The 16916-nt window shown below is 41.8% G+C and overlaps 1 protein-coding gene, 1 long non-coding RNA gene and 1 pseudogene across 2 annotated transcripts in view; 2 read left to right on the top strand and 1 right to left on the bottom strand.

Annotated features, from left to right (window-relative positions):
• LOC125965682 (uncharacterized) overlaps positions 1–16916 on the top strand; it is a 667016-nt gene that overhangs the window by 346293 nt on the left and 303807 nt on the right. The gene's annotated exons all lie outside the window — the stretch shown is intronic.
• Positions 1–16916, bottom strand: part of DCDC2 (doublecortin domain containing 2) — a 148361-nt gene that overhangs the window by 44528 nt on the left and 86917 nt on the right. The gene's annotated exons all lie outside the window — the stretch shown is intronic.
• On the top strand, positions 2603–3045 carry LOC101289246 (40S ribosomal protein S20-like; annotated as a pseudogene).

Genomic DNA, 16916 nt, shown 5'->3' with positions numbered 1-16916 from the left:
ACCAGTCGAGCGGGCTATCGTGGAGAGCCTTGAGGGGCAAGCAAAGACGCTGGACCATCCTAGGTTAAGCCATAGATCTGTCTTCAGTCTTGTCTGCCAGGAACTCCCTGCGCTGTACTAGTAACTGACCACAGCAGCCCCGAATGATTCTTGGCAACTCTTTCCATGCTAGCTTCTGCCCTGATAACTGGCTGGGCAAGAAAACAGAATGACAGAAACGGCCTGCTGGTTTTGCTCACAGGCTGCAAATGACCCCTCCTGCCCATTTTTCAGCTGACCCTTCCTGCCCAGTGTTCACAGCTGACTGTCCCTTGATTCATCTGATAAACAGAAGGGGGGCATTTCAAAGATGTCCAGTGGCTCTCCCCTCGGAAATTCTCATTAACCTGACTATCAGGGTGGGAAAGAGAGATAAAAGACCTGCACTTTCTCATTGCTTAAAAACTGCTCAAAGGTGGTGATTTTCACACCTGCTGATTTGGTCTTTAAAGAGCCTTGTGAGATGAGAAAGATCACTGTTCATTTTTTCTTCCAGCCTCTTCCTTCTCTTCTGTGGTTCGTGCAAAAACACCCTGATTTTAATTCCTAGGTGGAATGTTCGCAAGCTTCGATAATTTTCTTTCACAATTTCTACTAAACACACATAGCAGCAGATTATATGTGAGTTATCAGTATCTTAAATAACTGAACCCGATGAACAGAAAGGGGTTTCACTCTTAAGTAATTAGGTGAAAATCAGGTCTGGCTTCTCTTTGGAATCTGGAAGCCTCTTTCTCCTGCAGACAGGAGCAAAAGGTTACAGTAAATTTGAAGAAATGTCTGCAGCCAGCTTGGAGAAATTTACACATTGGCTTTTTAAATGAAGGTACTTTTTATAGCATTAATTGGAGATTTTAAGCAGCAGGTGGTGTTATTTCATTTTATTTTGTAAGGAAAAGTCTAACAGTGAATTATTTTGAGGTTTTTCTCAAGCTCTCTGAAATGAAGCTTTTACTGCCTGCTGCGTAATGGCCTTCTTTTGCCACGTAAACATGAAATCAATATAGTTTTAAACAGAAAGGTTTTTCTAATGCATTTTTGGTATTTTTCAAGCTGTGATACAGCTGATAGGAGTTCTTATAAAATGTGAATTACAGGAAATTCATATTTATAAGCTTCTGCAAGTAATTTTAGAGCGCTGACTTTTAAACACCTGCTAATGAAGAATTCCAAGAGTAGCACTGTGCACTAACTTTTAATATTTCCCCATATACATCTCTTTCCCTAACCCAGGCCATGGTGGAGGAATCATGGCTTGAGACCTTGCCAGTGTGGGTCTCTTTTTGTGAGCTTCTGGCCACTGTCCTGAAGTGAGGGTGTGACTCCAGTCCCCTGAGGGAGGTTCATAGTGGCCACTGCCAGGTTTGGCCATCACAGTCTCCTAAAGTGCTTTGTGGTTCTGTCTTTTAATTTTCCCCGGAAGAATACTGAAAATACCACAGCACTGGGAAGGAGGCATGTGGCAAAAACACAAAGACAAGTTTCCCCTTACTCTTTCTGTATTGGTTTGCAATTGCAGCTGTAACAAATTAGCACAAACTTGATGGCTTAAAACTACACAAGTTTGTTATCGTACAGTTCTGGAGGTCAGGGTCTGAAATGTGTCTCCCCAGGCTAAAAAATCAAGGTGTTAGCAGGGCTGCGTTCCTTTCTGCAGGCTCTAGAGGAGAATCCATCTTTTCGCCATTTCCAGCTTCCTGGAGCCACCTGCATTCCTTGGCTCGTGGCCTCCTTCCACCTTCAAAGCCAGCAATGGCCCATCATTGAGTCTTTCTTACGACGTCGGCTCTCTGGTTCTGACTCTTCTGCCTCCCTCTTCCACATTTAAAGGACCCTTTGGAGTCCACTGGACCTACCGAGGTAAGTGAGGACCATCTCCCTGTTTTAAGGTCAGCTCATTAGCAACCTTTACTCCCCTGTTGCCCTGTAACATAACATATTCACAGATGCCGGGGATTTGGACATGGATTTTGGAGGGCCATTATTCTGCTTATCACATTCTCACTACATCTTTCAGGAAAGGAGCACAAAAGGTTTTCAAGACACTTTTAAAGAAAGTCAGCTGGTCAAATAGAAAGGTTGGTTTAGTCTGTGGGAGCAGTCTCTTCAGAACACATTCTAATATGATTTAAAAAAAAAAAAAAAAAAAAAACCCGAACACTTATGACCATGTCTTCATACAACTTGTTAAATGAAGGTAAATTGTTAATGTGTCTCAGTTCCACTATTTTACACTCATGCCCTTCAGAACCAAACTACAGAGGGATGAGTCCCTCTGTCCACATTTAGACCTGACTACTCTCAGGATGGGAGGAGAAGTCAGAGGGTCGCAAGCCCAGAGAATGGCCAGCTCCCTCTCCTGCCATTTTCCCTTTGAGATGCCTGGGGTTGGGCTGCTGGCGTCCCTGCCCCCCTACCTCCACCCATACCCCCCACCCTGCTTGGATAACGAGCTCTCTCCTACCTGGGCCAGGACAGGGTTAGCACTTGCTTCCAACCCCTAAGTCCCCAAAACAAACAGCCCTCGTGAGATTTTCCTGAGGGATTTTACAGGTTGCTGTTGTTGTTGTCGTGGTGTTTTGGGTTTTTTAATCTTTCGTCTCTTTGAGGAAGAGGTGTAGCGGAGTGCAGGTCTGCCTGCACCTGCCCCTGCCTCATCGCATGTCTTTGAAAGATACCGGAAAGACACGTGTGGAACCAGAGGTGGCAATTCACCAAATTACAGCAGCAACATAAAATCTTTGGAGAAAGTGTGTGATGATTTGATCAGAGGCATGAACGGAAAGAATCTCAAAGTGAAAGGACCAGTTCGGATGCCTACCAAGACTCTGAGAATCGCTACCCCAAAAAAAATCCTTGTAGTGAAGGTTCTAAGCCTTGGGGTCATTTTCAGAGAAGGACCCACCAGTGACTCACTGACACACATGGTCCTTCCGAGATTGTTAAGGTGACTTCTATCAGCATTGAGCCCCGGTGGAAGCTGAAGTCACTGCTGCAGATGCTTAAATCAAACTTTTGAAAGTTGATTATAAGTTGTTAAAAAAAAAAACTTTTGTAATTCAACAATATTTATTGAGCACCTACTATGTGCCAGGCCTTGTTCTAAGAACTAGGAATTCACATAAGCAGAAATCTCATGGCCTTGTGGAGGCTGGGAGTAGAAGGGACAGTGGAGATTCAATAGACACAATAATCATGAATATTACATCATATAAGTGCTAGGGAGTGCTAGAGAGAGGGAGCAATGTTCGAGCCGTAAGGGCAGGCCTCATTTTAAAAATAGCATGTAAACAAAGACTTAAAAAGCATGAGGAATGGATATCTGAGGGGGAATGCTCCAGGGAGAGGAAATGGCTGGGTCAAAGGTCCTGAGGAGGGAAAGAACACAGAAGTTACCAAGTATTAGGAGGGTATAGATTTTTCACAACAAAAGCTAAAGTTCATTTGAATGCAAAAAGACTAGATCCGATTTTTCAAAAAATTCTCCTCTACAACTGTCTTCAATTTTTTTATCTGAAGACTGTCTATTCTTTTGACCACCAAATAATTTGCCATTTCCATTCAATAATGGCAGGGCCCAACCAAGGACCTAAGAGAAACTGGAAGAAGTCATCACTGAGGGGCAAAAATGATACAGAAAAGGGGGGGTTTGTGGAAGACACACTTGCCTGACCTGTGACTTGTTCTCCAGACGCAGAAATGGAGCCGTGAGGAAGTGTGCACTCAGGGCACCTCCACCCCCATGACCTCGACAGCATCCCTGCTCTCTGACCTGCCTTACTTCTCTGTTTCCTGGTTCGTCGTCTCTCTCCCTCATGAGAAGGTGAGAATATTTGCGCCCGAGAGCAGGGATGGTGCCTGACACCACTGATCACCAAGGGGACTCTGGGCCAGTCTAGCCCTCAGTAGCAGGATACGTGGGCTGTCCATTCTGAGACCAGGCCAGGAGCCCTGGTTATAGAAGCAGGCCCATGTGAAAGGAAAAGATACCAGGCCGGAAGCTGAATCTTTCTCTGGAAAAATACTGCAATTACTACATGCAAGAAAAGTTTAGTTTGAAAAGAACAAGCTCCTGTTTCCTGGTACACTCCTTTCCAGCCAGCTCAGATCTGGGTCGTGTTGAGGCAGAGAAACGACCCTTCTCCCCACCCCCACCACTCCCACCAAGTGTCAGTACTTGGGGAAAGCTTTATCTGAGAAGAGAGACATTCTCCTCACTCAGATGGAAAGCGTTTGAGGTGGGGAAGCAAGGAATGGCAGGAGGTATTAATTATTTACGTGATGAAAAGGTTGTGCTGTACAGAGACACCATGTGATGGAAATATTCCCATCACATTAATAATAATAATAAAAAGACCTTCACCTCCCATGACAAGAAGCTGCAAATCTAAATAATTTTATCTTCTCCTCTGAATATTTCCCAGGGTACAACAGTAGCTCTCAGGCAGAAAGAAATTATTCACTGAGAACATGAAAATACTCCCTTTCAGAAATGACTTCAAGATAATATTTGCTATGTGACTTTGGTAATTTTATACACATACGTATAAGTTTCTTTTACTAAAATGCTCAATTTTGTTGATGGAGCAGTTTAAACTTTATACAGCAATTTCATCCACTGTAACATATAAAAAGATCTATGTCTCTGCCATGTCTAAAACATCAGGATTATCCATAAAGTCAAGCAGTGCATTTAAAAATTTGTTCATAGGGCTTCCCTGGTGGCGCAGTGGTTGGGAGTCCGCCTGCCGATGCGGGGGACGCGGGTTCGTGCCCCGGTCCGGGGGGATCCCACATGCCGCGGAGTGGCTGGGCCCGTGAGCCATGGCCGCTGGGCCTGTGCGTCCGGAGCCTGTGCTCCGCAACGGGAGAGGCTGCAATAGTGAGAGGCCCGCGTACCACAAAAAAAAAAAAAAAAATTTGTTCATATAAAATGCCATAAAATCAAAGCACCATATATCTCAATTAACCAGGCACGGAAATATTTTAACTATTGTCATATAGCATAATAAACATTAACTCATTAAGTTTTCAAATACCTAAGCAATGGAAGTTTATACCTGCCCTGCGAACAGAAGGCTGTTTTCCCGTTTAAATGAACACACCATTGCCGTTGTATTTCAGAATTTTGTCTTCTGTGCAAGTTCACAAAGTTAACTCTATCAGCATCTTCAGGTACTAAACACACTCACAAATACTAAAGTGTAAGCCAGAAGACCATCAAAATTAATTAGATCATTATATTTTAGAGCCCCCAAAGGACTCAAGAAAGCAAATGGTTCAACCCTTTCATTTTCCAATTGAGGACAGAATTGTTGGATAATTTGCCCAAGGCATGACTAGACCTATATTTCTCACTTAACACAGGCAATGCTCTTTAATTTACACGAAGCTATATCTGGTTGCTAGACAAAATATTATTGCAGGGGAGAGGGGTGTTAAACATGGGAAATCAATTCATGGTGTTGCTTTAGCAACCATGGAATTCTCTCTATAGCTTAACACAGTGCCTTTTGGAGAGTCAGTAAATAGTTGCTAAATGTGAATGAATGGATGGAGTTCTTGGGAAAAGTATATTTGCTTCAAAGTATACTTCCTTCTGGCCACGGGAAAACCTGGCAAACTTTCCTTTCTGCATTTGCCTAGGAGCAGCCTGGGAAACAGCTTTCCCGAGTCTGAAGACATTAGAGCATGACTATACCAGGTAGCACTTGATGGTTTTCCCTATGTTTAATTCATTTTTTTTTCCTGTTTCTAATGTGTTTTCAAGTGGATGTAAGCTCAGTAGGCACGAGGTTCTTATCTGATTACAGTGGTATCAGACTTCATAAGAAAGTTCTGATAAAACAGCCCCTATTCCAAACATCACACAATTTTTCAATTTAGGTGTACTAATGTGCTTATTTCTAGAATAACCCTAGTAGCCTCACAATTCACTCAACATAAAATCACAGGAGGTCCTGTTTCCCGGACCTTCACCTGATTCCCTTCCTAAGTAATTTATATTTTTTGTAAATTAAGCCTCTGCCCATTCAAATGTGGTGCAGCTGGTTGTTTGCTTTTTCTTTGTTTAAATCGCCACTGTTTCCAAAAATGCCAAACACTTATCATCGGTGCCATTCTTTTTGATACTGGACTACTTGCTGAATTCACTGTTATCTATTTCATGTGTATGTCTCCTTCTGCCAATGAAATTATAAACTGCTTAGTGTCAAGAGGCACATTTACAATATCACAGGGAATAGTCAATAAATTCGTGTTATTTCACCTCCAGGTTAATTGTTTGAAGCTACTGGAAAGAAAGAACCATGTAAAAAGTGATCTCCAATCAGGCAGTTTAACTAGAAATCTACTCCTTCCAGAACTGTTTGTGTGCATTTAGGAAAGGAGGCAATAATGGAAAGAAGTCCAAAATAAGTTCACTTAGCATGTCATTAATGAGGAAATTTCCTTATTTCTTTTATACAGGGCTGCCAGTTTGATAGAGGAAGAAAGCATCAAACATAGAATATTTGTATTTCAACGTAACAGTTAATGGATTCACTAATCCACATATCTTTGTGTATATGATGGTAAAATTTGGGTTGGAAAATAACATGAGTATGTGTATATAAGTGGGTTGATTCATCCATTATTTTACTTAACAAATATTTACTAAGTATCTACTAAAGACCAGATTAAATGCAAATTACGGTCACCCCTCCTTCAGTATCCACAGGGGAATACCTCCAAGACCCCTGTAAATACCACAATCTGTGGATGCTCACGTCCCTCATATAAAATGACATGGTATTTGCATATAACTCACCCTAGATTACTTACAGTACCTAATACAATGTGAATGCTATGCACAAATTCAAATTTTGCTTTATGGAACTTTCTGGAAAAATTTTTTCACCTATTTTCGATCGTCAGTTGCTTGAATACGCGGATGCAGAACTCACGAAGGAGCACACCTAGGCTGAATCTTAAAAACAAGTAAGTTTTGACAAAAAAAAGTTTGGGTGGCAGTATGAATGCGGAGAATTTCAGACAAAGAAGCCAGTAAAAACCAAGAGGGAGTATAGGGCATGGAGGAAATCCCAAGCCATTTAATGTTGTAAGAGCATCAAGCCCAGTTTAGGGGGTATAGGAATACGATGTGAAACAGTCATGAACTTGAAGACCTTCAGCTTTGTTTGTGGGTGACGGGGAGCGACTGGAGGGTTTTAAGCACGTGAACCACACACAGTCAAATTTTGGTCCAGACAGGTGACACTGGAAATGAGGACAGAACAAAACTCAGGGGGAAAGACCAGAAAAAAAGGACACCTGTTAGGAAGTTACTGTTGCCTGTTGAGAGCAAAGGCGAGCCTAAACAAGGGCTGTGGTAGAGAGATGAAAATTGGGAAACTGTCCTAATATTTAGCAAGTAAAGTCAGCAGGATGTGGTGAACAGTTGGGAATATGAGGTAAGGGGAAGAAAGAAGTCAAGATTGTACATAAATTTTCGGCACAGATAAATAGTGCTGACATTGATCGAGACAGAAAGTGTTGCGGTGGGAGATGGTTAGTGTAATTTTAGGCATGTTGGGTACAAAGTCTTTGAACCACAAAAAATGCTCATCCGCATCCAGGTGTCAATTTGAAGAAGAGCCTCTCTCATGGACCCTATTTGCTTCAAAAAACTTATAAAAATAGTTGGATACCATGTAGAGAGCACACTGCCAAATATCCAGGTTATGGTAAGGTGGAAAAGATAACAAGTTACAAAATCAAGACCCAAAATTAGGTGAACAGGCTGAAATACAGACCAACAAGATTAAATTTAACAGGAACACATGAAAAATCCTGCATTATAGGATGGGAGGATGTAACTTGACAGCTCTCCGTGTGAGTGTAAATGGAAATTTTAGTAGCACTTAAACTTAATATAACCTATATTGAGTCTGAAAACTTGGACTCCATTCATAGAAATATGTAATACATTTTAATCATACATTTTTCAGATTGGGGTGGGTCACAAAATCCTGAGTTCCATAAAAATGTTTCAGCGGCCACCACAGTACATGAGGAGGAAAATCATGAGCAAGTGGGCCTCCCAAACTATCCAGAAAACTCCCTGCCACCAGAAAAGATCTCCGTTTATGTATGACACAAAGGGGACTTTTTGTAAAATTTCCTCTAACGAAAGGGCTCCACTTCCCAAACCACTGACTGTGATCCTAGGGTGTAATCAACCCATAGTAAATTCTGCACAAGTCAAACCACATCTTGGATGTTTGTGTTTGGTTCCAGGCATCTCATATTAAGGTGGCCACTGAAACACTCCAAAGTTTGCAGGTAGAATGTAGCCGGGATAGGAAGATGAAGCAATCCTTCTCACTGAGGAGTGGCTGAAAGAATTTGGGACGTTTTAGCTGGAGAAAGACTGAAATGAACATCAGCACCTGTCTCCAAATTTCTAAAGGGCTACCAACTGGAAGAGTCATATTCTCCACACCGTCCTTCTGACGGCTTCGCCGGGAGCAGAGTGGAGATTACAAGCAAGTAGATTATGGGCCAACACAGAAAAGGATTTACATTTAGAGTAAGAAACGGTTGCCCTGTGAGGACAAGAGCTCCCTGAATATATGCAGGCAATTCTATCGGCTGGAGGAACCATTATTAGCTTTAACAGCTATTGTCTTGCAATTCTAGAATAAAAGACATGTGTAATCCAACTGTATTTTCATTCGATGCCTCAACTCTGCAGTAGACTGCTATTCTTCCCATTTTCATTCATTCTGCCAGTACCAAGCATTCACTGGAAACATGAATATTTTCAAACATGAATTAGATGTGATCCCAGCCCACAAGTAGCTCACAGTCCAGTGCAAGAGGCGGATTTGTCAAGAAGTTATTGCAGGTGCATGTGGTAAGTACAGCTGTGGTTAAGGAAAAGCTACGAAACCTACCGGGAGAAGGAGTAACATGAATGGCATCCCCTTCATGTCAAACGAAAGGACAGGATACTAGTCTCCTGCTAGACTCAAGTCCCTTTTAGAAACACATTTCTCCCCAGCACCACTATCTTATTTTCAATAACAGGTGGACCACCTCATGCAAAGTCTTTTCTCACTTTATTCGGTAAGTCTGCTTCACCCAAGTATTGTAGGCACTAATTGGGATGACTGCCTGGTTCACGGGCAACCCTTTTTCCTTCTTGTAACAGCACTGCTCCTCCAAACACTGAGGTGGTCATGTGACCCAGCTCATCATAAATCATTATTCCCCAGCCCTGATAGGCCCCAGGGGTGGACACATGCTTGTAAGCTGGGCCAATCAGAATCCTTCCCTGTGATTTTTTTTTCCCCCAAACTGCAGTTGAAAGTTCTCTTTACTCTCATGTTCCTGGGCTAAAAGGATATAATCCAGGAGCTGTCTACAGCCACATTCCCCTCACAGGAGGAAAGTCTGTGTGCAATAAGGGAGAATGAAGCCAAGGGGCTAGAAGAATCAGAGCTGAAAGATACAGAAAGAATATTGTGGATTTTTGTGTCCCTGGTTCCAGGTTCTGAGGTCCCTGGCTTTGCCCTGGACTTTAAAATTCTTTTTTCAATTCTGCAAATTATCTATTTCAGTATTCAAAGTCACTTTCAACAAAAAAATACATGTAATGAGATTATTCTATAAAACAAAACTTAGGAAATCACACACCAACCCAAATGGGTGTGAGATGCACAAAAAGAGAAACAATATGTATTTCCATTTTTCAACTAAGAACATTTCTGAGCACTAACAATGCGGCAGGTGATGTGTAGGTGCTGGAGACAGAAAACAGATATGCAAACCAGTCGGTACAGGTATGGACAATGTAAGTGCATATAGATTTGGGTGTAGCTGTAATGTAATAGTTAAAATATGCATAAAGGGGCTTCCCTGGTGGCGCAGTGGTTGAGAGGCCACCTGCCAATGCAGGGGACACGGTCCGGGAAGATCCCACATGCCACAGAGCGGCTGGACCCGTGAGCCATGGCCGCTGAGCCTGCGCGTCAGGAGCCTGTGCTCCGCAACGGGAGAGGCCACAACAGTGAGAGGCCCACGTACCGCAAAAAAAAAAAATATATATATATATATATATATATATATATGCATAAATATCATACATGGCATAATTTTCAGGTTAAAAAGTCAAAATATTTGAGAACCAATGAACAGCGGCACTGACCAGTTAGAAATCATAAACAACTAGTGTGGCTATTGGCCATAGTAACAAGTACAAGCTGAAAATCAGCTCTTATTATCATCAGATTACTTCTTTTAATTCACCCTAAAAATTAATTATCCTCCAGAACTCCTCAGTGGCTTTAAGGGGATACATCAGAAAGTAGGAAGAGCTTAGAGGTAGTAACTGAACATTGAGTTCATGCCAGTTTTTCTGATTACAGGCATCACGCAATTTATCTCCCGCTAATTGAACTGTAGTTTTTTTCCATGGGGGTTTTGGGCTACATTTGAAATGGGTGGACTTTTCTAAACTCCTTTGGTCAACAAGATAAGAAAAGGCCTTTCAGTTGTATTGCTTTCCAAGCTCTTTCCATGAGCTAATTTACACTGCGGGCCTCAGTGGTGGAAAATCATTAATGTTATTATTTTGATTACTAGGTATTTTGGAATAAATGACTTAAAGACTAGAGGACTAGTCAGTTTCAACATCAAAGTAATCCAAAGAGGCTAATCAGCACTCTGCCATCACATATGGGCTGGATTGATAGAACTTGTTTAACAGCATCATGCTGGGGGCAGAAACAAGAGATAGCCTACACAGGCTGATAAAGATGGGAAGACAAAGAACCAATCCCTTAGCAGCTGAGAGTTCAGGATATTCATAAAGCTTCCACTACCCAAAAGCAGCAGGGGCAACTTCATTTCCATTAAGAGAATGGGAAGGAAATTGAATATCATAACAAGATAATGGGCTCCTGCTTGTACACAACTACTTGTATAAAGTCAGAATGTCTGCTGACAAAGTGCTTGTTACTGGTATCGAGACAACCAGGAACAATGAACGTCATTTGTACATGCTTCCTCGGGAAATTCTTTTTCCCTAGTTGTGGGATGCAAGTACTTTTCAATCTCAGTAACAGAATACAGGCTGAAGTTTCACCATCAGTTTAGAAGACCTGTGACCTTCAGCCAGCTGGGGTTGGAAAGGAAGCAGTTTGATGATCCATGATAGCTATGCACAGGGAACATAAACATTAAAAGGGGAAAAAAAATCGCTCTTGTATTTTACTTTGTAGTTCTCCTACAGGAGGCCTTTCCAAGACTATGACCAAAAAGGATAGAAAGAACTATGAGTCTTAAGCTTGTACAATGCTAGCATTTTCTACATGGAGCTTCCAGGACGGCAGGACATTTTACTTAAAATAGATTTCATGTCATTTTACACTAAAGCTTGACTATATCTCAAATCACGTCTCACAGGTCACAATCAAAGGTACAATCACCAGCTTTCTTCATATTTTGATGGGAAGGTTTCAATGAAGAAGTGAAAATTGAAAGATCTGCAGAAAACGTATGCAGTGAATCATATTTTTAAAATACCATATGTCCTCTGGAATTTTAAAATAATTTCTAAAATATTCCCTAACTACAAAAACTCTACGGCAAAAACAAAAAAACCCACTACTTTTCCATATTCATGAAAAGCTCACTAGGGAGAATATTTAAATATCTTTTGGCAGTATTCTTAAAGACTTACAAAGCACTCAGAGAATAATCTCAAGAGAGCATATTTAAATAGTCCGCCCTCCCCAAAGTTCTTCCAACCTGTGATTATTTACTGTATGTCTTTCTATATTTTAATTTCTATAGTTTTCTATAGCCCGAAACCCTGGGCTTATGAATTCCTCTTCTAGAAAAAAGAATTAGTGCGGGAAACTCCACACCTGCAGGGTAACCAAGTCTTATCCCATTTGTGATAGGAACCAAAGCTAGGCCTGATGGGAGGCTACCCACCTCTGCAGACTCAGACAGACTACATTTAATCCAGGCTCTTCCACCTGCTAGCTGTGTTATTCTGGGCAAGTTACCAAACCTACCTGTACCTCACTTTCCTTATTTGTAAGATGAGGCTAATAAGAGTCTTACCTCATGGGGCTGTTAGGACTAAATAAGTTAATGTATTTAAAGTGCTCAGAACAATACCTGGCACTTTACAAGTATTGAATATTATTAGTACTACTATTATTTTTATTATTATCATTATCGTTGTTAAGAGAATGACAAATTCCACTTGCCTATTGCTACAGCTTGTGTGGGGCTGAGGACTAGTTTGGAAAGAAGGCACAGGCATGGCCTGCGGCCAGAAGCTGGACCAAGTTGTCACTGGATCCATAATTGATTCTGCCATGAGTTGGAGCTCTTACGGGGCAGGAACCCTAGACCCCTGAAAGCAGATGGAGGCATCCCAAAAAACTGAGGAATAGGAGTGGGAGTAGAGTGGGAGTGAAGAGAGGTCCGGAGGGAGACAGAGCAGAGAAACAGACAAAGGTCTAGAGATAAAACTCAATATGTCCTCACCACCTGTTTCACAATTTGAGTTAATATTTACTTCCAGGCTTCCCTGGTGGTGCAGTGGTTGAGAGTCCGCCTGCCGATGCAGGGGACATGGGTTCATGCCCCGGTCCGGGAAGATCCCACATGGCGTGGAGCGGCTGGGCCTGTGAGCCATGGCCGCTGAGCCTGCACGTCCGGAGCCTGTGCTCCGCAACGGGAGAGGCCACAACAGTGAGAGGCCTGCATACAGCAAAATATATATATATATATATATATATATATATTTACTTCCTATCTCAATGCCTGTTCTTCATTTCAGAACTCACACCTCTAAGAATCACTAATAAGGCTTACAATGCAGCTTCCTGCTGAGAACTCATCTTCTCATCAACATATATAAGTATCATTCAAAAGACCTCTGAACAGACAACCGAAGTTTCTGCTTTAGAAGCAAATAGTTGCCATAAACAGAGCATTTTCAACCTAGAAAGTAAAATCCAGAAGACTTCAAAAGGGATCATGTTGCTGCTAACAATGAAAATTTAATTCTGTTCCTAAAATCTCTAAAGGAAAATCCAGAAATGGTGACCATCTGTGTTTGCTTCTAATAGTCCAGATAAAAATACAAGTAAGCGCAAAATGATTTGGAACCAAGAAGCCTAATCAAAAGATTTTCCTTAGGGCTTCCCTGGTGGCGCAGTGGTTGAGAATCTGCCTGCTAATGCAGGGCACACGGGTTCGAGCCCTGGTCTGGGAAGATCCCACATGCCGCGGGGCAACTAGGCCCGTGAGCCACAACTACTGAGCCTGCGCGTCTGGAGCCTGTGCTCCACAACAAGAGAGGCCGCGATAGTGAGAGGCCCGCGTACCGCAAAAAAAAAAAAAAAAAAAAAGTATGTGAGATGGGCTTAAGAGTAAATCAAGGGTGGTGGGGAAAAGACAGAAAACTTACCCACTGTAAAGATACATGAGATGAGTTGTAATCACCCTGACCTTTCATCACATGGATGCCTCTGACACCTCAGACTCTCCTTCGTTTGATCTGGCCAAGTAAATGTCACCAAGTTCAATGAGAGCAACAAATTCTTTATCTTAAGGGCAGAATCACCCTTAAGCAGAGTATGAAGCTGGTCTCCCCACCTGCCCGTCTCCCGTTCTGTGTCCTTGCCTACACTTCCTGTCTAGTCTCTACCTGGAGACCGATGCTCCGTGTCCTCCTCTGGCTCCTGTCAGTGCCCTCAGGGGGCTCAAAGCCCAACCTTTCTTGGCAATGCTCCGTGTCCCAAATCATTCTGTCCTCCACCTGCAAACCCCAGCAAAACCCCTCAAGGCAAACTCATGTACCAGAAACTGAAAGCAACATGATGGACTGAGGTGACCCAGGTTCTCTCCTGCTACAAATACATAAAATGACAGATAAAATGTGAACACAGGGACTTCCCTGGTGGTCCAGTGGGTAGGACTCCGGGTTCCCAATGCAGGGGGCCCGGGTTCAATCCCTGGCCAGGGAACTAGATCCCACATGCATGCCGGCAACTAAGAGTTCGCATGTAGCAACTAAGAAGTCGGCATGTAGCAACTAAGAAGTCGGCATGCTGCAACTAAGAAGCCCACATGCAGCAACTAAGACCGGGTGCAGCCAAAATAAATAAATAAATAAATAAATAAATAAATAAATAAATAAATAAAAAATATGTGAACACAAAAGTTTCATTCATTGCTGAGCTCTAAAGAAAGGGCAGTCCCCAGCTACTGTACATAAAGAAGGGTGCCTCAGGGGTTCAAGAGGAGATGGACAGGGATTTAGGCTCTAGGGTCTGGGAGCTAGGATTTTTTTTTTTAACATCTTTATTGGAGTATAATTGCTTTACAATGGTGTGTTAGTTTCTGCTTTACAACAATGTGAATTAGCTATACATATATATATATCCCCATATCCCCTCCCTCTTGTGTCTCCCTCCCATCCTCCCTATCCCATCCCTCTAGGTGGTCACAAAGTACCAAGCTGATCTCCCTGTGCTATGCGGCTGCTCCCCACTAGCTATCGGTTTTATATTTGGTAGTGTCCACACAGTGGAGGGCTGGAACCAAGACCACAGCATAAACCTGGAACCATTTCAGGGGTTCCAGATCTCTGACAAGTGGACTTTAACACCAGGCACAAGACTAGGAAGCAGCAAGAAAGCTTGGCATCTCCCTGGGGTCCTTGAGAAATCACAATTCCTAAAACATACTATGCAAAAGGCTGTAAGATCTAAAGTTGTACTATCCAAGTACTGAAGAAACCTCCAGCCAAGAAACTAACCATAAAACTGGTCCCAAATCAGGAAAATTCCCATGGTCTTAGCAGAAGCAAATGCACTCTGAAGGGATGCTGCCTCAATCCTAGGCACACAGGACTGTCTTAGCAAAACAAACAAGCTTCCTGTGGAAGATTAGCTCACTGTCAAAATTTGCAGATGAAGTGCAGAAACTAACCACCGTGAGGGAGAGTCAGTCAACACAACAAAGAGAATTAGCACCCCCAAGGGCAGGAGATGATAGAACACTTTTTAAAGTGATCACTGAAAAGTGCATTCAAATGATTAGAGAAATAAAAGAGAATAGAAACAGCGCTGAAGGAAAGGAACAGTACAAATAAAAACTAGCAGATTTGGAAAAGGGTCAAATAAAACTTCTAGAAATGAAAAACATTGTCATTAAAGTTAAAAACTCAGTGGACAAGATTAAATACCAAATCGATTAAACAGATTATCCCAGTTGAAGAGAGTACTGGTGATCTGGCAGATAGAGCTAAGGAAATCACCACAATGCAACACAAAGAGTAAAAATCATGAGAGATCAAATTCCATCTGGCCAAATTCTAACAAAGCAAGCTGAATATTTTTCCATAAAATGGTTATAAATCATGAAAGTATGTAATGTTTACTCTCAAAGGATTATTTATATTTCTTTTAAAAATTTATTGTTCCAAGTGACTAGATTTTTAGCAGTAACAATTTAGAGAATATTAATTCCCTAACCAATTTAATTACGTGCCATCTTCCAGGTATTTACTTGATGAACCTTAGTGTAAGATCTGTCTTAGTTAATGATGAAAAGTCTCAAGTTGGTAAATGGAAGAAAGCCAGCTTTTGTTTTTTTGGTTGGTTTGTTTGCTTTTAAGTAACTCTTGTCTTTCCTATATGCATATATATGCTTCCTGTTGCTTTGCTTCATAGAGCACATATAATGAAGAGAAATTGCTGTGAAATGAGTCCCACTTTCTCAGTAATTTTCATTATAAAATCAGAAGTGTATATCTGTAGGAAAAGGTAACCCCAAAAGAGATTAAAACATCCTGTAAAACAGTTTATTGAGGATCAGGTTGGTCTTAATATACATAAAGGGAGTCAACTACAGTCATGTTTTGAAGAATCCCAAGAAAAATCTTTTCCAGCCAGTGCCTACTACCTGGGATTCCACTAAAATAATCTCAGCAAATGCCAAACAACAAGACATTATTATTTTTAACTTGGTGCAACTGAGCTTCTTGTCGTCTTTTCAACAGGTGATTTTACTGGGAAGGGGGAGAAACAAGAGATGGTTGGAGGGCTCTAGTCATCTAAAGATGAGGTACTCTAAACTAAAGATGCATGTGCTAAAGAAGGGAAACAGATACTGAAAGAGAGGAAGGAGAACTCCAAACTTTCCAAATAAAGCTCCATTCAGTCTCTCTAAATACATGCTGTGCTCTCTTTAATTCAAGTAAGGACTGGTTATGGGTCATTATCACACACAAAAGGAAAGTGGTTTAAAGGAGTGCTGTTTGGAACGCAGGTACAGCAATGGGCTCTGAAGCCAGAGTGACCTGTTTTGAAACTCAGCTAAGTCCCTTAATAGCTGTGTGATCTTCAGTCTGTTCTTCAACCTTTCTTCAGCTCAGTTTCTGCACTGGCAAGTTGGAAATGAAATGCCTTCACAGTTGTTGTGGGTATTCAATGAAAATGTGTTGAAAAGCACTTAGTAGAACACCAGCACTAAGTAGCTACTCAGAAAATTTAGCCATCCTCGTTACTGCAAGACATGGCATGATGTAGTTCCAGGGAGCCGGGCTTTGGATGCAAACCTGGACCCCTTCACCTACCAGATCCAGGACTTCACACACAAGTTACATGGTTTGAACCTCTTCAAGTCTCGGGTTCCTTATCCATAAAACTGAGATAGTAGCTGCCTTGTGGCACTGTTATGAAAATTAAATTATACCACATGCATAGAGAATTTAGTATGGTGCCTGGCACATAGAAGTCCTTAATCAGTGGTAGGCACAATTTGCTAAAACCAGTTTAAGTGGCAGGGGATGTGTGATTAAGCAC

This window comes from Orcinus orca, chromosome 10 (assembly GCF_937001465.1).
Source record: "Orcinus orca chromosome 10, mOrcOrc1.1, whole genome shotgun sequence".
NCBI classification, from domain to species: Eukaryota; Metazoa; Chordata; class Mammalia; order Artiodactyla; family Delphinidae; genus Orcinus; species Orcinus orca.
This window is presented reverse-complemented; position numbering and strand designations above follow the sequence as displayed.